The sequence below is a fragment of the Molossus molossus genome, unplaced genomic scaffold, assembly GCF_014108415.1.
Source record: "Molossus molossus isolate mMolMol1 unplaced genomic scaffold, mMolMol1.p scaffold_m16_p_18, whole genome shotgun sequence".
NCBI classification, from domain to species: domain Eukaryota; kingdom Metazoa; phylum Chordata; class Mammalia; order Chiroptera; family Molossidae; genus Molossus; species Molossus molossus.
The window spans coordinates 46350238-46377872 of NW_023425353.1; the positions used below are offsets into that span (position 1 = coordinate 46350238).

The 27635-nt window shown below is 39.6% G+C and overlaps 1 protein-coding gene across 1 annotated transcript in view; it reads right to left on the minus strand.

The window, feature by feature from the left end:
• The window catches only part of THRB (thyroid hormone receptor beta), a 346849-nt gene that overhangs the window by 207931 nt on the left and 111283 nt on the right, over positions 1-27635 (minus strand). The gene's annotated exons all lie outside the window — the stretch shown is intronic.

Here is a 27635-nt window from a genome sequence, read left to right on the forward strand (position 1 = left end):
TTTGCTGAGCCAACTTTTGTACTTGGTGGTTGACAATGACTGAAAACTGAAAGGCAGAGATCAAATCCTCACTCTCCTTCTCAACACATCTCTTCCGCTGGGTAATTTATACCGTGCAAGTATCAAGCTATTCAATTTTGCTGTCATTTACTGTTCTTTTTCCAACAGCAATGGAAACACAGGATCGGCTTACTGTCTTCTCTCTTTGGTAGAATTAGATTATTCTCCCTCCTGCCCCTTTAAACAAAGATGGCATTCATCACTCCGGAGGGCCACCCCCAGAGGAGCTCCAGACAAAGCTTGGCCGAATCTGGGCGTTGAGGTTGTCAGTCCAGATTATATACCAGAACGAACTTGGTAATGATTCTTTTAACCAAGTGAACACAATTGGAATTGGAGCAACATAATTAACAGTAAAAACAAACAAACAAACAAACAAGCAAACGATAATAGGCTCTATAGCTCCAAATCCAGTGGTATTTACCTAAAGAAAGCTACTTATTAAAAAGATGAAAATCCATTTCCTCTTTCTAAAAGGAAAAAATAAACAGACACTACAGAGTCATTATATCAGAGACCCCTTGGTGGCTTTCTTGCCAGTACTCTGGTACTGAAACACTCTTTCTTCTATGTGACTACTCTGACATTCGTCGGCTTACTGCATACCCTCCCTCCCCATCCTACCCCAACTAGTAAAATCTCAGTAAGTGCAGCAAAAGGCGGACATTTACTGTGTCCTTTATTCAGTGTTTCTACTTCGCAGAATAAATGATTATGGCTATATACAAAACTTTAGTGACAAAGATGTTTGTGTGATGTTATCTATGGCATAAGACTCAAAGGAAATACAATTAAATCCTAAAAGTGGTAAAACTTTGGGGGCTTGGGTTATTGGGGATTTAAATTTTATTCTGTATACTTACCTATATTTTTTTCAAACAGTTAAGGGAAAACCACGCCAGTCTTACATAGTTCACTCAGAATATAGAATAAGATATATCATGTCCCATTATATGAAACCTATTTAATGAGGCCAGCACAGCCTTGAGGCCATACTGAACAAGAATATTACAAGAAAAGAAAATTACAAACTAATATCTCTTATGAATTTAGGAGGAAAATGCCAAAAAAGATATTAGCAAACTGAATCCTGAGATATTTTCAAAAGGATAACATTATGAGCAAGAGGGATTTATTCTAGAAATAGAAGGTTGGTTTAATATTGGAAAATCAATCAATGTAAAGCTTCCTATTAACAAGAAAATGGGAAAAAAGCTTACGATTGTTTCAGTGGATGCATGAAAAGCACTTATACAAAAGCATTTATATCATTCAAATCTATTCGTGATAAAAACCCCCACAAACTAGGACTGAAAGAAACATTCTTAATCTGATAAAACTATACCAAAAACATCTCAGTTAATGATGAATATTGAATCCTTTGCTTTTGGACTAGGAAAAATTCAAGGTAACCTTCTATTATCAAAATTTGTGCATACCTGTAACTCAGTGGTTTACAAGTTTTCTCTTACTATGGCCACAGTAAGAAATACACTTTATACCATGACTCAATATACAAATACACACATAACTTTGAAATATACATTTTAGTAAATAATGCCCATACTTTGTGCAATGCTTTCTAATATTTTCTATTCTAGCCTTCACATATCCTATTCTATTAAAAACGGTGTTCATTTGCCCTGACCGTTTTTTGGCTTAGCGGGGAGAGTGTCCGCCCATGGACCAAAGAGTCGCAAGTTCAATTCTGATCAAAGAAACACACCTCGGTTGTGGTTTGGTCCCTGGCCCTGGTCAGGGTCGTGAGGGAGGCAACCAGTCTATGTGTCTCTCCCACATCACTGTTTCTCTCTCTTTCTCCCTCCTACTCTATCTGAAGATAAATGGAAAAAAATCCTTGGGTGAGGATTAAAAAAAAAAAAATGGTGGTCACTCCCTAAGATGGTTTCATATCTCATTAATGTGTTGCAAGTAAGCTTATAAATGGTGTTCTAACACCAGGTTCCCGGTAAATATTAGGCACTCAATAAAAAGTTATTGAATGGATAATTGTATGGGTTTTGCATATTAACCTAATCTCCAGCTCCTTATGAGTGTCTATCTTTGTTTTCCTTTGCCCTCTTGCTTTTTTCCTTTTTGAATTTGTGTTAACTCATTATCATGTATGTATCTTTATAAGTTGTCGCAATCCTTCCCAGAATAAGTCCTTAAAAAACAGCTTTCAAAGTCCCACAGTAAGGAGAGAAAAGGTCCTTCCAAGGCACAGGGTGACACTTCCCTAGGAACAAGAAGCTTAACACCTACAGAGAGACACTTCCTGTGCCACCCCTGCAGCCATGTCTGCAGCACCTGGACACAGGAGAGCAGGTGGCCACTGTGTCTCAGGGGCGCGAGCTCACCTCTAGCCTTACAGGGAACCATATATTCTCTTGCTTTCCATGAAGTTCTCTTGCATTTCCGACAGCTGGGAGAGAGCGAGCCAGCTCGTTCTGAGAAACACAAAGCCACTTTTTGAAAGAGGAACAAAAGGGTCCCTCAACGGACAATGAAGAATGGTGTGAGCATCTACGCGCATCGCTGTGATAAAGGACTTCACGGTCTTGAGTTTCCTTTATCTCTCTTTTCAGGGTGTAAAGTCTTTCTCAGGTCATTGAAATTGTGTGTCTCCCGAAAGCTAGCAGACATGTGGGAAGGAACCGGTCCAGGCATGTGAGAATAAACCTTATCTTTCTAACACAGGAACAAATGTCACCTCAATAAAAGTTTTATCTTAAAACATTCTGTCGGGTCCTATGGAAGAAAACTTGCTCTAATAAAGAGTCTTGAAGCACCGTGGGCATCCTGGTTTATCTTCCACACCCAAGGAAAGAAAAACCTGTTTTGGGCCGAGCCCGGTGGTCCAATTCGGTAAAGCTGTCCTGTGAGGACAAGGCCGTGGGCTAAAGAGGGATGTGAGATGTGACTGGTCCTTCCTTTAGCAAAAAGGCTCATGAGTGATGAGAAATTTAACAGGGCTGAAATGAATCACTTCTTCCCTGGGAAATGAATTCTAAACTCTGATTCTACCTTAGCTCGGAGAGAGCATGAATGCTCCCAAGGAAGCCACCAAAAATGCAAACTAAGATTTACATGCACAGATGTCTACAGAAGTATTTGCTTTAGTAGGAAATCAGAAGCAGCCTATTAGTTCCACACGGAGGAATGCTTAAGAAATGTAATGGTACAGCCATTAAAACGAATACAAATTCACAATGTGAGAAATAACTACAATCAAGTGTTAAGTGTAAAAAGTAAGATGAAAAACTGTACATGCAAAATATGAATTTAATCATTTTTTAAAAATGTATATATTACATATGCACAGAAAAGGATTTGGGAGAAATACTCCAAAATGTTAAGAGAAGCTATAATCACTGACTAGTGAAATTAAGAGTAAATAGTAAAAATGCCATCCTCCCCGCCCCCAAATTTCCACCATAGGCATCAATTTGTTCTTACAACTAGACAAATAAAAGTTATTGTAAAAATTATAATAATGCATATCTTTATAAGTTCTAGCTTGTTCATGAATTAATTCATAAATATCTGTAAACTTTCTTCATTTTCTCTTCAGTGACAACTTCAGGAGTCAAAGTTCGAACTTAATACAGAGAACAGGAACACTGGGGGCATCAGTGAGTCTCATGCAACGTAAAAGCCAAACGTGAGTCTTATCCTCTGGACATATTTGCATGAAAGAAGACCAACTTAAAATGAAAACTTTTTCTTATTTTTTTTTCATGCAGGTTGTGAGGACTAAGTTAAAATTGTACTTTATAAATAACGTTAAAGCTTTAGATGGCCTAGCTGAAAGTCAACACAGTTAATATAAATGTCACACACACCCATAAATTCCCTCAACAGAATTCCCTAGTCCTACAGCAACTAATGTCGCCCCGCTGGCTACAGGCCCAAGTGAGCAATACAGTCATCTCTACAGCTATTTGAAAAGGAAATGAAGGCAGTACAAAGAAATGAGACTGCAACATTTCAGCCAGGACCATCGGATAGTCATAATTAGTTTAGCAGGTACTCCAGCACACAGGCTAACGTAGCTTTATTTTTCATGTGGGTTCCAGTTATTTTGTCACGTTCCTGAATGATGCTGGCCGGTAGTATGGTGCACAGCCAAAGGCTCACTGTTCATTGGAAAATGCAGGGAGGAAAAAGACAGTTTAAATTGTTCTATCATCTAGTTCTCTGACTTGATATACTTGATAATTCCATACGGTAAAAAAGAAACGAAAAGGAAAACTATAAAACTTTGTAACTAGCAAGACACTTAGTCAATTAAGAAGTTTGTTTTTTATCTCTTAATTTAAATAAAATAAAGTCTTTTAAAAAATATGTTTTTACTGACTTTTAGAGAGAGAGGGAGGAAGAGAGAGAAACATTGATGGTAGTGGGCATGTGCCTGACTGGGAATCAAACCAGTGACCTCTGGGTGCGTGGGATAATGCTCAACCAAGTAAGCCACACCGGCCAGGGCTAAATAAAATGAAATCGAATAAACAAATACATGTGGCAAATTGTAAATACTGAGAGTTTGACAACGAAGCTACTAACCCCCATCTCTTGCTAAACTGTTAAATTTTGTAAACAGTTTCTCAGTAACGTGGATGGGCATACCACCAAAATATGGCAGTCTTATGCTCTGCTCACAATGAAAGTTTTTAAATGAAGAGTTCTAGAGGAACTTCCGATGCTGTCACAAGTTGGATACAAGCATATTTACTTTGGAAAGACAGGAGGTATAAAGGGTCACTACGACCTACTCATTGGGCTTTTGGGTCTATAAAGGAAAGGTAAACTTTTTCAGCATCTTAGAACGTCTTCCAGTCCTCAGGCTAAGACATTAGTACTGACTTCAGAACTGAAGGTGGGTCATTGAGGGTACACACTGGAGGGGAGAGAAGGGAGCCTGGGTGGAAGGGGAGTCGGGATGGGATGAAGGTTGTGTTCCGTTTGGGTTTCTGATCTCAAAGGAAGAATTCCAATGCCACCCTCCAATGTGAGTAAAAGTGGGGAAAGCCTGACTTCCAGGTTGAATAAAGACTTTGTTTGGAAACAAGATTTTCAGCTCCTATGGCTGTGAAGACTTTCCTAGCATCTGCCCCGCTAGCGCTGATTTATCCTCTTAGAAATATTCCTGCACACACATGCAAATATATCTGTTTGTCCTTTTTAATCACTGAAGCAAATTCCCATTATAAATCTATCACGCTCATTTTATGTGGATCTTAATTTGAACTCCTGATATATTTAAATGTACTTCCTTCTTCTAAATGAATTTCGTATTATTCCTTTGTAGAGTTGATCCTTAAACAGTGCAGGTGTTAGGGGTGCCAATGCCCTGCAGAGTTGAAAATTGTGTATAACTTTTGGCTCCTCACAAACTTAACCACTAATAGCCTACCACTGACTGGAAGTCTTACCGATAACATATTAATTAACAGATATTTTGCATATGTATTACATACTGTATTCTCACAATAAAGTCAGCTAGAGAACAGAAAATAATAATAATGTTATTAAGAAAATAATAAGAAAGGGAAAGTACATATACGGTAATGTGCATATATATGGAAAAAAATTTGCATATAAGTGAACCATGCAGTTCAAACTCATGTTGTTCAAGGGTCAACGAGACTAATTCCATTTATAATTTATGAAACCACTTCCCTGATGACATACTTTCAGGTTGTTTGTTGTTGTTTGGTAGCACAAAGAATGCTTTGCTATTTGAATATATTTTAACTCTATGCATTTTTTCATATACCTCTCTCCCTTGTTTCTGCCTCCATTAGCTACCACTTGCCCTCATTCTTTATCCCCTTGCCTTGTTTAGTTTCCTTTGCAGCATTTATCACTCCCTGAAATCAAGGATGTATTTGCCTCTTCCTCTTTGTCATATGCATCTGCCGACCAGAATGGGAGCTCCAAGCGATCGGGAACTTAGTTTATTTCCTGTTGGATCCTTAGCACAAAGAACAGTGACTGGCTCTTGGCAAAATCTCAATAAATACTTGAAGAATAAGTAAATGAATGCTTTGCACAGGTCACGATTGGATTTTCGCTATTGATTCATAAGAGTTCTGTATATAGTCATTACATGAGCCTTCATTTCACATTTGGGTGAATAGTGTATTTTGCTGTGTGGTATTTGTTATTTGATTTTGTTGATATTATATATTTTTTGTCATAAAGACATGTTTAATTATTATGCACTCAAACAGAAATACCTGGCTTTTTAGCTCTTGAGTTCTGTGTCTTACTTAGAAAGGCCTTATGCACTCCAGAGTTATTTTTAAAAACTTGTCTGGTACTTTCATGGTTTGTTTTTAATGTCGGAATCTTTGATTCATTTGGAATTTACTTTGGCATACGTAGTGGCTATGTACTCAGCTTTGCTATTTTTTCCCCAAATAGCTAGCCAGTTGACCCAACATTAAAGAATAATCCATCTTTTTCTCATTGTTCTGAATGCCATCTTTATCATATACCAAATTCCCATAAATATTTACATGATATCTGATCTCTCTTCTGTTCTGCTAATTTGCCTGTCTATTCCTGTGTTGGCACTGGTTTATCTTAATTTCCTTTGCTTTATAGTGTATTATAACATCCGAGTTAGACTGGGACCTCCTCTTTATCCTTGTTCTACCGCAATTTTCCTTTCAATTCTCACGTGGTTGTTTTTTCTTAAGATCAGAAGCCATAGAACCAGTTAACCTTTCTCCAAAAATTTATCTTCCTATTTTACTGAGATCACATGATTTTATAGATTCATTTAGGAAGAAACAACCTCAGCACAAGAACCCAGATCTCTGGACTCTTGAATGTTCTTTATGCTCTCTGGACTTCCTTAACATACACAAATAAAATTTAATATTCTTCAGTGGGATGAATTAAGATGACTCTTATAAAAATTACTTAAATTAAACCTTCTTTTTCCAGTCATCTATTACTGGGAAGAAAACCACCCCAAAATTGAATGGCTTGAAACAACAATTTTATTCCCTCTCTCGCGTTGGTGGGCTGGGAATTCAAACGGGGCTCTGTTGGATGGTTTTTCTGCTTTCGTGTAGTGTTAACAAAGATACTCAGTGATATTCAGGTGGTGCCTGGGCTGGTCTAGAGGTAGTCACACACATGAAACCTAGGCAGGGATGACGGGAAGGCTGGGCTCAGCTGGGATTATTGCCAAGAGTACATAGATGTGGCCTCTCTAGCTCGGTGGGATCAGGGTAGTTGGAATTAGTGGATGGTGGCTCAGGACCCAAGAGCAGGTGTTCCAGAGAACAAAAGGGAAGCTGCGTGGGTTCTTATGACCCAGCCTCCGAAGTCATCGTGTCTCTTCCACCATCCACTACTGGTCACAGTGGTCACAAACCCACCCAAATTCAAGGGGAGGGGACTTACACTCCCCATCTCTTGCTGGGAGAGGGTCAAAGAATTAGACCATGTTTTAAAACCACCATACCTTCTGTTAGCAGCTACCTAGACAATTTTCTCATTACTTTAATTACTCATGGACTTTTCTACAATCTTCCACTTCTCTCATTTCTGGTGGGACATGGAATTGGGAAGTATTTAAATTTTGAAATGAAATTTTCAGTTGAATTGCCTTTTTTGCCCATATAACAGGGCACAGCCACATCCTCAGCAGGACCTTGGCATTCTCTGTCAATTCTTTTCTTTGTCTTATTTTTTCTTCTAAAGATTTTTTTTTTTTTTTTTTTTTTTTTAGAGAGAGAGGAATGGAGAGAGGGAGAGGGTGAGGGAGAGGGAGAACGAGATAGAGAGAGAGAGAGAGAGAGAGAGAGAGAGAGAGAGAGAGAGAGAGAGAGAGGGAGAGAGAAATACTGATCTGAAAGCAAACATCAATCTGCTACCTCCTGCACGAAATTGAGCTTGCAACCTGGGTATTTGCCCCGACTGGGAACTGAATCGGTGACCTTTTGGTGCACGGCACAATGCCTAACCAACTGAGCTACACTGGCCAGGACTCTCTGTTCATTCTTTCTACTACCTCCTTCTGGCCACTTTACAGCTTGCTGGTTTCTCCACCCCAGGGGTGGCAGGAACAGAGAAAATCAATTGTAATTTACCCATTTTTAATAACTTGTCATTTGGTAGCAATTCTACATAAAGATGGAAAGGGAATTAAAATGAAAAGTAAATGTTCTGAGGATTACTTTTGAAAATCAACCTCTCATTACAAAGAATGCCAGATCTAGCTATTCTTTCTACTCAAATGAGGGGCCTTATTTCAAAGATGCCTAAAGACATGACCCTGTGCTCCTTCCTAAATTATCCTCATCTCTCCTCAATTCCAGTGATAAAAACAACATTTATTGAATATCTACTGTACTAGGTACTTTATACATGTGAATTATTGCATTTAATCCTAATAATATGTCAAAGGCCTATTTTATAGCCTAAAAACACTATTGTTTAGAGTGATAAACAGAATTGGCCAAGCATCACAGAGCTAAACTGTAGCACAGCTTATTCCCCTTGCAACACAAAATGTAGCCCCCTGACCAACAGCATCAGCATTACCTGGGAACTTGTTAGACACGCAGAACCTCAGGCTCCAACCCAGACCTGCTGCATCCATAGCAGAATTTTCACAAGACCCCAGGTGATGCACATTTATCTTCCAAGTTTGAGAAGAGTGCTGCTCTGTCTCCCTGATTTTGCAATGTTCCTGCGCACTGGAATCTCAGCTTAAAAATATTCTGATGTCTGAGTTCCTTTTCTCCTTCTCAGTTTCAATTTAATTGGTCTAGGGTGCAACCTGGGCATCAGGATTTTCCAAAGCCCCCCAGGTAGTTTGAATAGGCAGCAAAGTTAGAACCACTGCTTTATATGCCTCACTTGGTACCAAGCTTATCTTATATCTTGTGTGGTTGTTTATCATTGTTCTCATACATGTTCTTTGTCCCCAACATGAATATATATTATATGTCAGCCGTCTTCCCAGTGTACTTTCTTGGACAGAATAAACACTCAGTAAGCATTTGCTGCTACTGCTGTTGTTGAAAATGTTGGTTTAATCGGTCTGCTGTGGGGCTCGGGCATCGGTATTTTTTAAAAAAGCGTCTTGTGATTTTATTGTGCTTTCAAGGTTGAACACCACTGGGTTGGCTCCTACAGCTGATGGTTGCTATGGAGAAATTGGGGTGGAGGAGTGCCAAATGTTCTGATTTTTTGAAGAAGAAACTTAAAACTCAGATTTTTATAATGTGTTGTCAACAAATTTAGATTTTTAAAAAAATTCTGTGCCAGTAAAATAAACCACATCTGCAGGTGGAGTGTGTGCACGCATGCACGTGCGCGTGTGTGGTGTGTGTGTGTGTGTGTGTGTACCTGTGAAGGGATATAGGAAGCTCAATAGATTTAAGGTCATGCACTTGGGTGTCCATGACTCCTCAAAGTCAGATTATTATAAATGCCTCCACTACGGCTGTCTTGGAAAAAACACACCATAATCAATGCATAACCATCCCAGCTTTCAAAAGAGTCACTGTATAGTTTCTGTCAACGTTCATAACACACAGCTCAAACTAGTGATGGTCAAGGCCTGGATAATAATAATCTGTGCCTAATGCTGTGCTCAGTGCAATACCTAGAAGTACCAACAGAACCAGGGAACAAGAGGGGGCAGGAGGCATTTTGATGTTCTGGAAAGAAAAGCACTGTGTAGGAACAAGGTGCTATTGTCATGATTTTCACCCACTGCCTGAGCACCGTTTAGTGATGAAGCAAAACCGAAGAAAGCAGACTCCCCAAAAAAGCTAGGACCAGAAATAAAGGTGTGCCAAAAAAACAAACAAACATCATGGCCAGAAGAAACATTTCCCATTTGGTTTCTGCACCACTGGTAGCTCCTTACATTTAGACTTGTTTGCCTGAACGAATAAGTATGAGAGTTTCTACTGAAGCTAAGGCAGGGTGGGTGAAGTACAGGGGGCTTGAGCCACACACCTGACAATGTTTTGAGCAAAATGCCCCAGTTGTTGAATTGCTGGTGCCAACACCTCTTGATGATTTAACTTGAAGTTACAAGATGACAGATGGCCCCAAATCTAATACTAATGGCCCTGCATTTTTGCATTTATTCATGATGATTAAGGAGCCAGAGGCAGTATCAACATCAAAATAAATGATGATGATAAGATTAACAATAATAGAGATCATTACCAAATGTGTATGATGAGCCATGCACTGTGCTAAATGTCTTGCATGTCCTAGCTCACTGATGCTCAACACAATGGTCACACTGATTCTTTTAAAAGAGATCTTGCTGTCCTCTCCTTAAAACTTTTTGTGGGTCCTATTTTAAAAGGCTAAGTTCATTCCAAAGCCTAAAAAGTACAATATCCATCCAGTGCTCCCCTCCCTTCTCTACTTATTATCTCTCTGACCTCACTTCCTACTCTTCCCCTCCCCCATCCATCCCTTCTAGTCTCCCAAACTGCTCTTCCTCAAACAGGAAGCCGCTGCACTGTGTCCCCCAGGCAGGAAACTCTCTTCTCCCAGATGTCACAAGCATCCCTGTCACCTTCTCAATGATGCCTTCTCAGACCAATCAATGATGCTTCACATTGCGTCTCCCCATGCCCACATTCCCTTTTTCTTTTCTTCTCTCCAAAGCACTTATCACCTTCCAACATCCAATATTTTCTGTCTTTCTTTTACTGTTTTTCATCCATGAAAGCAGAGACTTTCTTCTATTTTGTTCATTGTTGTATCTCCAGTGTCTAGAAAAATGCCAGGCACATAGATGGCACTCAATAAATATCTCTAGAATGAATACATTAATAAATGTAATCCTCCCAATGATGGGTGCTATAATCCTGTTTTAACAAATGCTGAGTATAAAGTTTAAAGAGGTTACATTTCCCCAGATCACCGTGAGAAACTGGTAGGAGCTTTGAACTAGGACCATCCGACATCAAAGACTATAACAATTCATAACCCATTCTGTTGTTTTTGTAACACTTTTGGACCTTCCTTGAAAAATGATAAATAGAACAGTTACAATCTAAAAGTGGAGCTATTTTGGGTGCAGTGGGGACTAGGGAAACCAGTGAGAAAAGGAAGAAAAACTCCCAACTATTTCTGTTTCTTAGGGTTAAGGTACTTAATTTTTAGAGCAGTTGATACTATTTTCGAGTGATTATTTATTGAGGAGATGAACCTTCTGAAGTATTATGATGATGGGAAATAAATCAAGGTTTAGCAAACCATAAACTTTGGACCTTCAACTGCTTAAGAATTTCATCCAGTGATGCCCTGGCCGGTGTGGCTCAGTCGGTTGAGCATCGTCCTATGCACCAAAGGGTCACTGGTTCAATTCCCATCAGGGCATATACCCGGGTTGTGGGTTCAATCCCTGGTCAGGGTGGGAGTGGGAGGCAACCGATGGATGTTTCTCTCTCTCTAGAAATATCAATACAAACATATTAAAAAATCTGCATAAAAAAAAGAATTTCATCCAGTGAGAGAGCCAGGGGCAGGAATTGATGAGTCCAAAGACATTGTAGGACCTTACCACATGCAAGGCAAACATTCCCAGGACTCTTAAAGGCTTCTTACTCAGTTTTTAAGACCACGTCAACATTCCCTCACTCAAGAATACACTGGGTAGAGTTCAACTCATGCCACACACAGGATGCCTGAGCTGGCTGGATGTGCCTGGAGCCTTAGAGCACGTGGTGAATATTAAGCAATCTATTAGAGCCTGAGTTTTCAGTGGGTCAAAGTGCTTAGTCCATTAGGTATTCATTTGTACCATGTTTGGCCAAACCAGAGGGAAGTCCAAGGAAGAAAAGATTAAAACATTTTCTCTGGAAGAAAAAAAAAAAATAGAAGAAGGAAAAAGAAAAAAGAAAGAAAAGTTTTCAAACATCTAAACATTGTCTGAAAAAAAGATATACAAACAGAAAACATGTTTTGACAACTAAGTGATGAGCTTGCTGGATGAGATGTGTTTTAAGTCCTTAATACAATTTAAACACAAGACATAAATTGGTGCCTTGACATATTAAGCTCTCTAATTGCAAGTAATACTTTTTAGAATTTCTAGAAAAATCACGTATATGCATTTTGCTGGTGGAAAAGTCTGAATGTCTATGCTAAGAACAAAGAAATTAGGAAAACGTGGCACCATTCTGCCTTCTAATCTACATAAATACCCTTAAACAATTTGAAATTACTTTCCATTCCTTATATAAATCTTTAATTGTCTACTTTGTTACTAAAAATGGATGGAGTCCAGGAAGTAACACAAGGTTCAATCACATGTACCTGGAATAACTACTTGAACTGTAAACATGAATATTCCATGTAAACCTCATTGAAACTAAATAGATGCTGGGTTCCCTTGAAAAGACCTTGTACTCAGTACAAATGGTTATTTATTTAGGGCTACTCGGCAAACCAATATTCAAAAAGCATATGGTGGTAGAAAAAATAACCCAGGGAGATAGAAGAAGTTCTGGAAATGGTGACAGAGAGGCATGAATAAAATGTGAAAAGACATATATCAGAGGTCAGCTACAGTGAAGGGTTCCCACCGGCATCCTGATATATCACAACCACCTGAGTCACTATTGATGACTTGATTGTGCCAGGCAAAGCAAGATAATGTAGTGCTTCACGATGGAAGGAAATCACCTTTTCTAAAAAAAAGTCTCCTATGTGTCAGGCACTTCATATTTTAATAATAATAGCTACTGCTCAATAAGGGCCTTTAAGATAGAACTTCCCACAGATTATTTCTAACCCTTCCAATGATCATATGAAGTAGATGCTGTTACCCCCATTTTACAGATGAACAAACTGAGATTTGAAAAGGTGAAATAACTTGTTCCACATGGCCCATCTAGTAGGCAAATCAGAATTCAAATTTAGTCCTGATTCTAAAGTCCAAATCTTTCTGCTCTGTCACCTGCCTGAAAACACGACATAATAATTGCATGTCACTTCCATTGTTCCCAGGGGAAGGGCTTCTGCTAGTGTTCACAGGACAAATGACAAAGATGAAAATAAGCAAATAAACAGCCACTGCAGGTTTTACCTTTTATAACAAACAATTAAGAAGTGGGCTTTGAAAAACTCTCTCTGTGAAGATACTTTAAATATTTGCAAAAAATTAGTGGTGTTGCTTCAGACAAATAACAAATAAATTATATCATTTTGTAGTGAGATAAGAGCTCATACATATATACATATATATATCAATTGGGTGTCCCAAAAAACATATATATACACAACTTTGAATAATTACAAAGCCAGTGTTTATTAAAATACATTTCATTTTCAAAGTGTAATAGAATCTACAGATGCCCTGTATACATTTTTTGGGACCCCCATATATGCAGATTATCCATACCAAAATATCAGTTTTTTGTACTTTTAGTCACTCTAATATCTTATTTCCACATGTGTATAGAATATGCCAGAAGCGAAGAATTCTCCATTTCTAGTAAAGTCAAGGTAAACTTCTTCATTTTAAAACAAGTTTCTAAGTCCTGTATTTATATAAAAAAATAATAATTTCCTTGCCACATGTATTAGCCTGAGCAGTTTCTATCCAGGAGCATTATTTCCTGCCTTCATCAAGTTACTTGGAAGAGTGCACCAGGCCCTCCAAGTGCCCTTGCATCCAGTCCATTCCCCGTGAACTTGGATGTGCTCAGACTCGAGTGTTCAGGAACAGGAGGAGGGCAGAACGGGCACTCTCTCTGCCCATGTTTGGAAGCTGACACACAGCAGAGTGGAAATGATGAATGCCATGGAGTTTCCAGCCAACTTTGTGTCAATGGACTTTATGAAAACAAACTAAGGCTTTTCAACCGACTAGAACTGCTTAAACAACGTTAATCACGAGCCGGCTTTATAAGGTCCCTGGGCAGCTTAGTCCTTGGGCTGCAGATAAGATACTTTGGAAAGAGCAAATCCATCACTACTTCATATATGCACAACCAACAGACACAGACACTAGGCTAAAAAAAATAGTCATTTTTATAAATGGATGGCTACTTTGGGGATCACCAAGAAATGTGGCAACTGCCCACAAGATGATCAATGATCACATAGATGGTCTTTCTCACCTAGAAAAATTAATCTGATTTTCTTAAAAATATTAATTTTGTTATCAAGAGTCTGAACTTTAAAAGCTTAAATATACAATTACTTTACAGGAGGCTCATCTAACAACACTCCTTGTATACCAGATGCCTTATATTTTTCCTTTAGTGGTGACTTACTTTTATATGGAACCCGCGTTCATCAAGGCAGGATTCCCACAACATTTAGACCTGGCCTGGAGTTCAGAAGTTCCCTCATTCAACCCGTGCATTTTCAAGTGGAGCTGGAAGGTTCCGAGGGGACAGATCAGATGATAAACAGTGACCATGTGTTGACTGTTGAGTATATCACGCACTGTAAATAAGATGTAGAGATTACTTTCCACTGATCAGAGTCCTACAAAGATGAGGGCACTGGCAGACACAGACAAATGCCAAGGAGGAAGGAGAAGGGGAAGGGCGGAGAGGGAGGAGAAACTAACATCCCATCACCCTGTGAGACAGCGGCAGACACGCTGCATGCTACGTCTGATTTCATTATCATGACTCTGTCACGGGGTTTGATTCTCATTTTGCAAAAGAGGAAACGGAGATGAAGCAACCCCTCCCAGGCCTGCTAGCTGGTGAGGGGGAGAGCTGAGGTTTGAATTCAGGTCTCTGGTGACTTGAGAGTGCCTTTTATCACACCTGGCTTCTACAGCAGGGAGATCTGCATTTTGGGAACAAATTCAGAAAGGAAGGATGAGAAGCAAAGAGTACAATCAACTTCCCTTGTAAGAGGTTGAAAGCTAGAAGTCTATGGTTTGAGCCCAATGGTGGAGCAGACTATACCTCCAGGCGGGGTCATTTTTTTTTTTTTTATCCTCACCCGAGGATATTTTTCCATATTTTGTACAGATAGAGTGGGAGGGAGAGAGAGGAATGGAGAGAGAGAGAAACATCGACGTGAAGGGACACATCGAGTGGCTGCCACCCGCACGACCAACCAGGGCCGGGGACAAACTGCAACCGAAGTACGTGCCCTTAGCGGGATCCGAACCCGGGTCTCTCCGGACCGCAGGCCGACGCTCTAACCACTGAGCCAAACCGGCCAGGGCCAGGCGGGGTCATTTTTTAACACTCCCTCTCTCTAAACATTTCTTCAACGACAATCACAGAATGAAATGAACATATTCTGAGTGTAACTACAATTTGCACTTACGAAACAAAAATAGTTCACCTCACAGTGCACACGCTGTTTCACTGTTTTAAATCAAAAACACAAATACAAATTCCAGGTCCCATAGTACGACAGAAGGAAGGGAACTCAAGCTCTGTTTCTCTGACTGCAATCATTAGCGATTGTTGTTTGTTTGGACCCTGTTTAAGTGCTACCTGTGTGGTACCCTGAGGGTTGGAGACGCAAACTGTACCCAAAACATGGAACATCATTCAAACCTTTAGGAACTAACTCTGCAAACTAACATGGAAACTGGTTCGGTCAGCTGTGTCCCAACTACTGGACAACTGGGACTTCTTTGAATGTACTTCCTTGTGCATTTATGCTGATTAGAAAATAAGTAATAAAATGTGCTAAATCGAAGTTGAAATAAATGATTAAAACTCAACAGTTATTGCAGCAACTGTTTAGAACGTAAGTCAACAGAATCTAGTCTTCCGGGGGAGTGTTTTATTCCGGAGATCGTTTGGAACAGGGCAGGATGACAAGAAAGAGCCAAGTTACTTTTTGTAGGTTTTCTTACCGTTTTTACCTTCTCTACAGACAATGTGCCCCCTTGGTCTGCGGTGCCTAAGGCAGACCATTCCCACCATCTCCCCCTCAGGAAGCCTCTGCCCTGGAATCTTTATTTTGAAAAAAAAAAAAAAGGCATGGATGACTCTTCTTTCAGGCATGCTCCATGGGCTCCTGCTTGAGCTCCGTCCCCACTGGCTGTCCTGGGGCACAGCGAGCGTCAAGGTGAGCAGGGCAGGTTGTGTGATGTGTGCGTGCGAGTGTGAACAGAGGAGCGGAAGAAGATTCTCCAACATGGCAAGCCTACCGTAGCTGGCAACCCGCAGAGTGACTACCTGGGAGGAACAATGCTCTACTATTCCAGAATATTCTTTAGTAGCCCCACTGGTCTGGAAAAAGCTCCCCCTGAACCCAAACGCATCATGTTAGGGAGTGCTCGGGAATCTCCCCAGGCACAATGCCACACTCAAGGCATCCTAGCGCTGTATCTCCGCAATGACAGTTTTACTTCTGACAAATTCAGACTGGCTCCAAGGGCTCCCCGAGCTGGGAGATGGCTTGATTTTAGCTTCGGCCACTCCAGCTCCAGCTTCACTACATGGCATTGCTGCTCAAGATCTTCAATGAAGTCATCGCTTGAATTTAGCCATGTTACCATTTGACTCATTCTTTAAAGAGGCTATTGACTTTACATTAACTGAGCTCTGTTTGCATATAATTTTCAAAAGAGCCCCAGGAAAGAAAGACTATTATTAGCCCCACTTGATGGATGAAGAAACAGAGGCTTAGGAAGGATTAAAGAAAAAAAAAACTTGCACAAGGTCAAGGAAACAGAGCTGGAAATTCAAGACAGTTCTAATTTTTTAACTCAATTCTCTTAACCTCTACAGTATATTTCTGAGCAACAGGTTAAAAATTCTGTGAAAGATACAATTCCAGAGTGATCAATTTAGCTTAAGATTAAAGTACCAAATAAAAGGCACAGGTTTGTCTCCTCCCAAGGCTCATGAAAATACTTTTACCCAAGAATCCTAGAGACCCCCAGGGTAACATCATCCAGAGTCCTGGGCCACACAGACGAGAAAGGTTATAACTGAATGTGCAACTACCAAGCCTACGATAATGCTTAAAATGTGATTCCTATCGTGTCTTCAATTGAAAGGCAAAGCTCAGATTCAATTGAAAGGCAAAGCTCAGTAGAGATGTTATGCTATTAGCTGAATAATTATCACTTGTGTGTAACCTGCATTATTTGTGGATTTTCTTTTAGGTTGAATGTGAAAGCCGTAGACACGGCCAGCAGTGCCAGGATAATCCATGCCCACCCTGCAACCAGACTGAGTGCTGACGGGTGAGCGTGGCCCACGAAGTCAGAGACTGTCTAGCTTCTCGTACCTTCCTGCAGGGGAAAGAGACTCCCGGCTCCTTTCTTGTGCCGTGTCCCAGCAAGGCCAGCAGAAGCACCCTCGGGCTGGGATCAGGAAGCTGATGCCCACAGAAACCCTTCAGCACTCGGTGGGCTCCAGCCTTGGAAGTGCTGATGGCATTTGTCCTTTGTTAGTCTACGGTTCTGCTTTAAAGAACAGCTTTAAATTCATTTCAAGGTATTTGGTATTTGTAATTCTTTAAAGGCATATATACTGTTGCATTTACAAGCTCTTGCATGAGTGACGCTCCTTCTATCTGTTTATTAAAAGAAAAACTAGTTTTGGTTCATGCTCGTCACGTCTTTTCTCTGTCCGCCCGGTGACCAATGGAAACGATAGTGCTGCCACCTCATTGGCCCCATTCTTGTTTTTGAAGTTCTTTCACATACCTTTGGACATCGTGAGAAATCTGGGAGACAGAGCAGGTATTGCCTTCTGTTTAACAGAGGAGAGAATTGAGGCTTCCGGTGTTTAGAAGGAATTTTGGGTCTGTAATTCAAACATTTCTACTCCATGGTGTGCTGGTAAAATAGCTCTCAAAAGAGAAGCCCCAATTTATAGCATTTGCTGGTTTTCAGCAAATAATCCCCCCACAGCCATTTCAAACTACCACCACGATGCTACTTCATGCCAACGTGGGGAGCCCCGTGCAAAGCTGGCTCTCCAGAGGCAGGACCGGCTGGCTCGCTCCAGCACAGCACGGGATCCTTGAACTCCTAATTCAGGGCTCTTTATATGCTGTCAGATTCAGTATTTATGGTGTTCAGTTAAAACAACTGTCTCGCCCACTGTCCTGGAGAGGAAGCCTCAGACTGTAAGTGCAAGTGATGCAGAGTTCCCAGAGGGGAAATTCGGCCACCGGCATTTCTTCTGCATTCACGGATGTGCTCCTCCTGTTCTGAGGACCCCACCCTGGCTACGGCCAAATGGACAGAGAAGCTGTCCCCGAAGTGATCCAGGGATCGCCATGTCTACTGGAATGAGTCAGAGATCCACAGTTCCCCTCAGTCCAATCTCTTTGACTCAATATATTTTAGCCAAAGATCTCAGCCTTTCCCATGCCTGTCGGACCAGCCCCATTTCGCAGGAGGCCAAAGTCACAAATCAAAGGACACGCCCACCAGGGGGTTTCACGACTATACCCGAATGCCTCATCTATTGCTGTGAAAAACAAAGATTTCTGAAAAAATGTAACAGGAAGTGCAAGGCACCCGAAAGCAACACAGGATTTCAGGAGTGGTGATGTGGGGGCCAACAGACACCCCGGTCTGTTTTCGCTGTGCTTTTCAGATTATGTTCCAAGGAGCCTCAAGGGGCCCAGGGGCCTCTTCACGGACAGAGAAGGAGATAAAGACTTTGGACCCCCTCATCCAAATGGGAATTAAAGCATTCACCTGTTTTGTATATTGGGTGTCAGATTAATATGTCTTTAAAGAAAGGATTCCATGACTTGAAAAAAAGTTGGAAAACCCCAACAAGGATCAAAGTCTAGACTGTTAATTTTCAAACAAGTCTCCTTGGTATGAGACACTGGCTCTCATAAAACAAAGGAGACCTCTCTCTGCCTGCTCTTTTCCCATGATCTGGTGAGATAACATATGTGCAAACACACTGAAAAAAAGGAAGGCGTGTGTAAACTGAAGGCCACACAGATCCTTCACCCCGGACCGATCCATTCTGAAAGCAAGTGGATATCCTGAATGGCAACCGCCCTGGTGATTTTTCTAACAGACGACCTCCCAAAGAGCCTGGGCGCTCCAGGTCCTCAGCTGACACCTTGGAGGCCAGCCATGAGTCCTGGCTGCCTGAATGAGCACACACGGGTCTCTGCCCTTCTCACGCTTGCCGGGGTGGCCGCAGCACAGGCCCCCAGACCTCTGATAAGCTCTCTATGAACGCAGACAAGGCAGCTGGAAATACCAACAAACAAACACCAGGCTTTCAGAGCTACAAACATGCACTCACCTTATCAAGCATTTCAGATGAAAAACCAAAGAAACGAAGGAAAACATCTTCTTAATTAGCCAAATGATACAGATTTAATTTGCTCTGCACAGTATTAACTCAGGATCTACTCAGAACAAACAATAAATACTGTATATTTTCTGAGACAACATTATAAGAAAATAGGTAAAGACAGACCTAAACAGAAGCATATGTTTTTAAAAACAAATATTTGTGGGGCCGGTGTGGCTCCCGGTTCGATTCCTGGTCAGGGCACATGCCCAGATTGTGGACCAAATCCCCAGTGGAGTGCATGCAGGAGGCGGCCAATCGATGTGTCTCTCTCTCTCTTCTTCCCTTCCTCTGTCTCTAAAATCAATAAAGAAAAAAATTTTTTAAAACAAATATTCACTCTGAAGCTGCAACAAAAAAGTACATAGGAATTGAATACACATATATTGTGTGTTCTCGTAATGCTTCAAAGTATTTAAATATTGTATGTGTAAAGTATTTAAATATGTTTATGTGTGTAAATATACATATATTTTTAATTTTTCAATTGCAGTTTATATTCAATATTATTTTTATTGTTTGTAGGTGTACAGCATTGTGGTTAGACATTTATATAATTTATGAAGTGATCCCCCAATACCTAACAGTTATTACAATATTATTGACTATATTCCCTATGCTGTAAAGTAAACTTATAACATCCTTTTTTAAGACCAATGTAGTATAACTTCTGGCTTGAATAAAGTCTTTAAGACTGACACTATTATTTAAAAGCAATTAAATAATTATGAAATTTTCAAAGTATATAAAATAACTATGAATTAAAGCATGTATGGAATCCAGATCAGAATGCTCTATGTATATTAGGATGAAGATTCTTAAACAGTTTACATTTCTCTAGATTTTGATGAGAATATGAACACAAACAAATGAGCTACAATGAAGTTTTTGTGTATCAAGACCTACCTATTTCACTTTCTTCTAAGAGGACAGGGTGGTGCAGACATAGGTTTACAGTTGCTTGTGTGGTAAAAATACAGTAATTAATACATAATAATACAAGATTCAACTCTGTTTCGCATACTCGTAACTGTAAACCTACGTTTGCCTCTCCCTGTATATGCATTAAGATAAAATGCTTGAATCACATTGATGACAAATGGATGTAGCACACTGAGGATAGGTGTTAAGATCTTAAAAAAATTCAAAGCACAGGCAGTGATGAAAAATAGTTTTCTCTCTGACCCTTAAAGCTTAAATTTCACCACACTTACCAGGCATGTAAAAAATTAATCTTTAGCAAAGCTAATGTGCTTAAAATAGTTCGTCTATTGTTCTCAACACGTTATAAACCTGTATTATGAAACTGTTAAACAGCCGAGATACAAAACTCAAACACACGAAGTCTTTGGCACACATTACCCCCTGCTTTACTTTTCTCTTATAAAGGCTCAGATTTTATGACTCATGAGATTAACAGAAAAGAAAGAAAAGTAATGCAAACTTCTATAAGGCAAGGCCAAGTTCTAACAGACATATTTTAAAGTGGCACACACTTTCTTTTCAATTATAATTTTAGATGTGGTTGCTTTGTTGTATTGAAACACTTCATGTTCAAAGACTTTACTAATAGTATACTTAGCTATACAAAAAAGAAAAAAGCTACTTCAAACAACATGCTTAAATGTCACCTTATTCTAAATTTGCCCAATCCCCTGTAATACTGCTGATAGAAATAATGAGTCTGAAAAATATTCTCGACATTATTGTAACAACCCTGAAAAATTGGAATTTTTACTCCACTTTATACACAATCTCAAGCCCAGGAATTTGAGCTCTGCTGGAATCTGAACCCAGATCTCAATTCAAGTCTATTTCTCTTTACCTTATTCCAAAACCATGACCATATCCTCATATAAAAGAAAATGAGAAGATACATAAATATGAGAAATTACAGAGATATAGCTAAATTAGAAAAGGATGATTAGTTTTCACAAAGAATTCACCACCTACCCCCCCCCCCCAACTCACATAACTCATTTAGAGAGAGGCCTGAACTATCCTCTGCATTTTGGGGACATTTTCTGTGAACATGAAGTAGCCCTGTACAGAGCCAAGCTTGGGGATTGATCAAATCTTTGTGTGTTTCAGTTGCAGTATCACAGAAACGGTTTCACAAACGGTTCTAATAGATAAATGGGCATAAGCAACCATAAAACCTGGACAACGTTTTGAAGCAACAGTTTCTGGCACTGGACAAACGACACTACATGACTGTGATACTCGAGAGGAGGGAAACAGAGGAGATACGCTGCACATTTACCTTGGCTTTCAGCCTAGGGACACCTTTCAAACTCAGGGAAGAGGAGCCCAAACAGAGAGCAGCTGGGTGGAGGAAGCTGAGATCTTAGGGGGCAGATATGGCAGGAATTTGTGCAGCAGGGTATTGAAAAAGAAGCTGCACAAAGGAAGAACTCCAGAAATATGCATGGGGTTCCCTTGTATCTTTAGTTGAATATTAAACACAGCCTACACTAAGCCTAGCCAAAGCAGTATTCTGTGAGCAGAAGAGTTTCAGAAGGATGCACACTGCCAGGAGATGTTGGAATTCAAATCAGGTAGAGAAAAGAGATCTTGTTGAACACTCCCAAGATTCAGTTCAGACCCCCAAAAGCAATGCCTTAGAAGGACTACTGTAGTCCTAGAGTAGGGACCACTCTAGATTTGTCCTAACAAAGCCCAAAGCCAAGCCTTGACTAGAGCTCATTTGCCGGAAAGTTAAATGCCTGCTAGATCAAGATTCATCTCCCTCTAAAGGAAGACAGATATCCGAGGTTTTAACATCGTCACATCTACAATGTCCATCATCAAATAAAAAATTACTATACTTGTAGTCTGGTTGGTGTCTGAAGTGGATTGTTGCTTCTGTCTGTCCTATATGTCTTTCTCCTACTTCTAGTATTACGGATGGGGAGCAAGAGCATCTTTCTTTTCTATGGGGAATGGATTCCATTTGGTTTAACGACCAGCAGCCGAATGACTAGGAAGAATAGAATGTCCAACTTCTTGAGCACAGGGATGGGCACATGACCCAAGTTGGGACAATGAGAGTCCTCTTGGCACATGCTCTCTAAAATATGGTCATTCAAACTAGTGTGACTTGAAAGCAAGGGTGCTGATGATGTCACAGCTATGACATGAAGTGAGCCTGTTCAAAGGACAAGGAAGCAGAGATGCAGCCATGATGACATCATTTGTGCCTTAGGATTTAGTCAAAAGAACTTTGCAAACCTGGCAGAGTGGGATTCAGAAATGTCCAAGTTCTAGATTATGAAGCAATCACAGTTCTGACAGGGCCTTAGAGGCACGTATACTGGGCTGTGTGGACTGTGACTCAGAATGTTACTTCCCAGTGAGAGAATTAACATTTGATAGCTGAAAATGGATAGTCCTGGCTCCTTGTTAAAAAGCTGTACTATCTTGGGCAAATCTCTTACCTCAACCTCCCCTCCCGCTTCCTCATCCCCTGTAAACTGAGAAGGGAGACCTTCTAGAGCTTTCTAGCTACAAAATTTCATGAGCCTATGAAATAAGCACCTTTCCAAAGTCAGCTAGATAACAGATTAGTGTTCATTTATAAAACCGACTTGCTCAAGCCAGTAAAGGAAGGGTGTAAGATGAGGGATACAGGAATACATTGACCAAGCTGAAGAGAAAGCTCATATGGCCGCCCAATGCCCCAATTTGTGGATTCTTTTTTCTTTTTTAATTAAAAAAATTTTTTTATTGATTTTTAGAGAGAGGGGAAGGGAGAAGGAGAGATAGATAGAAACATTAATGAGAGAGAAACATTGATTGGCTACCTCCTGCATGCTCCCTTACCAGGGATGGAGCCTGCAACCTGGGCATGTGCCCTGACCGGGAATCGAACCAGAAACCTCTCGGTGTATGGGTCGATGCTCAACCACTGAACCATACAGGCCAGGCAATTTTTTTTTGTTTGTTTTTTAGACCAATTTTTCTCCTCTGTTTACAAGGCTGAATTAAACCAATTCTGTCATCTAGTAATATAGGCTCAAGAGAAACTCTGCATGAGGTATAGACTGAACTGGGCAAGGGGATCAGCTCTACTATCCCCTGAAGAGTTTGAACAAATGCCCTAACACCTCCTCTGCTTTGTAATATGTACAATTACAACAGTAATTTAGGACTGATGTTATGAATAAAAAGGAGAAAAGGTTGTGCAAATATTCAGATAAATGTAGTAAAACTATATTTGTTTCCCATCTACATTCATTAGGATCACTTGTAAGTCCCATAGTGAATATGAACTTGATTTCAATCCATAGGTAGCTCTTGATTTGTTTAAATGAAAATATAGGTTAGTGGGACATTCCAATTGTAATTGAAAGGAGACAATGCTACTCATATGGTAGCCTTATGACCAGGGCAAACTAGTTCTTGGAAGACACAAGAAGACAAAAATGTGAATGGAGAAAAAGCCAAGCGATCTATGAAAATGCTGAGTATATATTTTCCAACCTGATGGCCTCTCAGTTCTTCAAGGCTGAGGGACAAAGTCCTAGTATAATGTGCCAGTAAGCTTTTCCTCTTTAAAAAGGGAGAAGTTGAGAAAGACCTTCAAGGAGACATAAGGGAGGTGCCGCAGCCAGGAAATACAGGAACAGAATTTTGAACTCAAAAACTTAATCAACATGTATGATTTCCCCCCTTACATTTTATTAATACAATTTTTACTATGTCAGTTTAATTTTAATTTGTCTTTTTATAAAGGATAACAGAGAAAACCTGGGGGGGGGGGGAGAGATAAGCATAAAGAAGATAACAAAAGTTTCCACAATCTTTCAACCAAAATACAATTGTTTTACAAATTGGGTATATACTTTTTCAGTCTTTTTTTTTTTTTCCTTTTGTTTTAATGCTAGAATCATTTGAAAGCATTTTCTACTCATCATCTCATTTCACCTTTATAACAACTCTATGAGGCAGGTATTATTCCCATTTTATAGATAAAAGGTGCACAGCCTGCCTAATTCCAAAGCCTGTGCATTTAAGCACTGCATTTCCTTAGATGCATATGTGTATACATATGCATTTAGATATGCATTTATGCATTTCTACACTCACAAAAGCACAAATTTTTATAATTGCACACTAAATGTTATAACTTACATAGTACTTTGTGATTTATGTTTCTCACTTAGAACATAGCCCACAAAGTTTTCCAATTAAGTCACAGAAAGCCACAAGCTGAGAGATAAGAAAGGTCAACTGTTATTTGTCAGGTGTTGAGCTCCAAGAAGCGTGAGCCAAGGGCACAAAAATCTTGAGAATGTTTTCTGACATGAGAAGGAGCCCGTGTCCAAAGCCAAGAGAAACAGCCGACTCAGAATCCTTGAAGTGGAAAGGTTTTTGGGCTATAATAGAATGTATTTGGATGTTTGCTTATTATTTGTTTTGTCTGAGCTACCCTCCCCACTCCAGCAGTAGAGAGTACTACAGGGTAATTCCAATTCAGCCTGAGGATCGCACACATGCCATGTCTCCATAATTCAGAAAGGTGACTCAGCAGGTACACCTGACATCTCCACTCTGCTCCACAATGCTGAGCACAATCATTTTTTATGAATGTGACGTATAACTCCTAAACTTCATCATACAACTTTATGAGTGATAAATCAATTTTGGTCTTCATTGACCCCTGCAACTCAACACTCCGCAAAAAAACAATTCTTGTTTTCCTTAAACCATGTTATTTCCAGTCCCCCTCGACACCTCTTTTTTTAAAAAAATCACTCTTGCCACCATTATCCCAGTTTCTCTTGCAGAAAATCTGGACCCACCTTTTACTCCCTCTTCACTCCTCCCTCCTACCCTGATGCATCAAATTATATCAATTCTTTCCTTCTTGATATCTTGACATTGGCCTCTTCACTCCTCCCTCCTACCCTGATGCATCAAATTATATCTATTCTTCCCTTCTTGATATCTTGACATTGGCCTCTTCACTTACTGGTCCACTGTTTCAACCTTGGTAAAGGTCCTTAAGATGATCACCATCACTTATTTCATCATAAAAAGCATAGATACAGAAAACAGACTGACAGCTGTCTGAGGGGAGGAGGCTTGGGGGACTGGGTGAAAAAACTCAAGGGATTAAGCAAAAAAACCCCACAAAAACCTCATAGACACAAACAACAGCATGGTAATTACAAGAGGAAAAGGGGGTGTAGGTAGAAGAGGAAAAAGGGGGGGATAAATTTTGACAGAAAGAGACTTGACTTTAGATGGTGAACACACAATACAATATACAGATGATATACTGTAGAATTGTACAACTTAAACTTATATAATTTTATCAACCAATGTCACCCTAAAACATTCAATAAAACATTTAAAAAGTGTGCAGAGTTCAGTGTTTATAAAAAGAAGAAGAAGAAGAAAAACCAGCAAGAAAGGGAAAGGATCCACTATTAGTAATTACTCTGGTACAAGTTTAACCTGACTGTCTAGGCACGCAAGATATATGTTCACCTATTCCTCATCCACTTCTTCCTCATCTTCATTTTTCCTGCATACCTTTGCCACCTAATCATCCCTAAACATAAAGTATAAGTTTCCTGCTAAGGTTTTTAAAATCAAATCCAGGCTGCATACTGCATTCAGAATACCCTCCAGATTCCTTAGACAGATCTGTATAATTTGACCCCTTCCGACTCTCTTCAGTTAGTGTGCTCTCATTCTTTCTGTCAAAGAAAGTGTGATAAATCAGTGGTCTCTGAAATTACCAGGTATACTCCATCTACCGCTTCTTGTTTGTACCCTCCCACTGCTCCCCACCACAGAATACCTATTCCTTTTAAGTTCAGTTCACTTTACATTTAAGCCCTAAATTCTTAGCCACACCTTCATAGGAAGGTATTCTATCATTTCAGTGCTCAAAAAATATCATCCTATTCTTTACTTTTGTCTCTGTGTGTCCCATCTAGACAAATAATAGTAAGAAACTTATACCTTTAAACAACTTCACAGCTCATAAAACACCTTCTTTTGCTATTTTTCTAGCTTTGTTGAGATATAATTGACATAACATTGTTTAAATTTATGTGTTCAATGTGATTTCATATGTGTATATATTGTGAAATGATGACCACAATAAGTTTAGTTAACATATTCATCCCTTCACATAGTTGCCTTTTTTGTGTATGTGGTGAGAACTTTAAAAATCTACTCTCTTAGCAACTTTCAAGTGTATAATACAATATTGTTAATTATGTTCACCATGCTGTACAAGAGATTCCCAGAACTTATTTATCTTATACCTGGAAGTTTGTACCCTTGACCACCTTCATTATTTCCTACAACTTCTGCCCGTGGTAACTTCCAACTTACTCTTTGTTTCCATGAGTTCAGTTTTTCATAGATTCCATATGTAAGTGAGATTATACAGCATTTGTCTTTAACTAATTTCATTTAGCACAATGCCTTCAAGTTTCAGCCATGTTGTTCGTCATAAATGGCTAGATTTACTTCTTTCTCGTGGCTGAATGTGTGTATGTGTGTGTGTGTGTGCATGTGTGTGTATAACCACATTTTCTTTATCCATAATCCAATAGATAGGTTGTTTTCATGTCTTTGCTACTGTAAATAATGCAGTGAGCATGAGGGTGTATATATATACCCAGAAGTAGGATTGCTGAATAATAAGGTAGTTCTAATTTTTAATTTTTAAAGGAATCTCTCTTCTGTATTCCATAGTGTCTATATCAATTTAAATTCCCACGAACAGTGCACCAGGTTCCTTTATGCCTTTTTTTATGCCAATACCATACTGCGCTGATTGTAGCTTTGCAGTATAGTTTGAAATTGGGAAGTGTGATGCCTCCACTCTTTTTCTTAAGACTGCTTTCAACATTTTTTTTTTTGTGGTTCCACATACAGTTTAGATTTTTAAAAATTTCTGTGAAACTTGTCATTGAACTTTTGATAGGAATAGCACTGAATCTGTAGATTACTTTGTGTAGATTAGACATTTTAATAATGTTAATTCTTCTAAACCATGAACACATGATGCTGCTGCATTTATTTGTGTCTTCTAAAATTCCTTTCATCAATGTCTTACAGTTTCCAATGTATAGATTTTTCACTTCCTTGGTCAAATTTATTTCTAAATATTTAATTATTTTAATGCTATTGCAAATGGGACTGTTTTCTTTATTTCTTCTTCAGATAGTTTGTTGATAGAAAAGCAACTGATTTTTGTTGTTGATTCTGTATCCTTCAGCTGAATTTATTAATTCTAAGTTGTTGGGTTTTTTTTGTAGAGTCTTTGGGGTT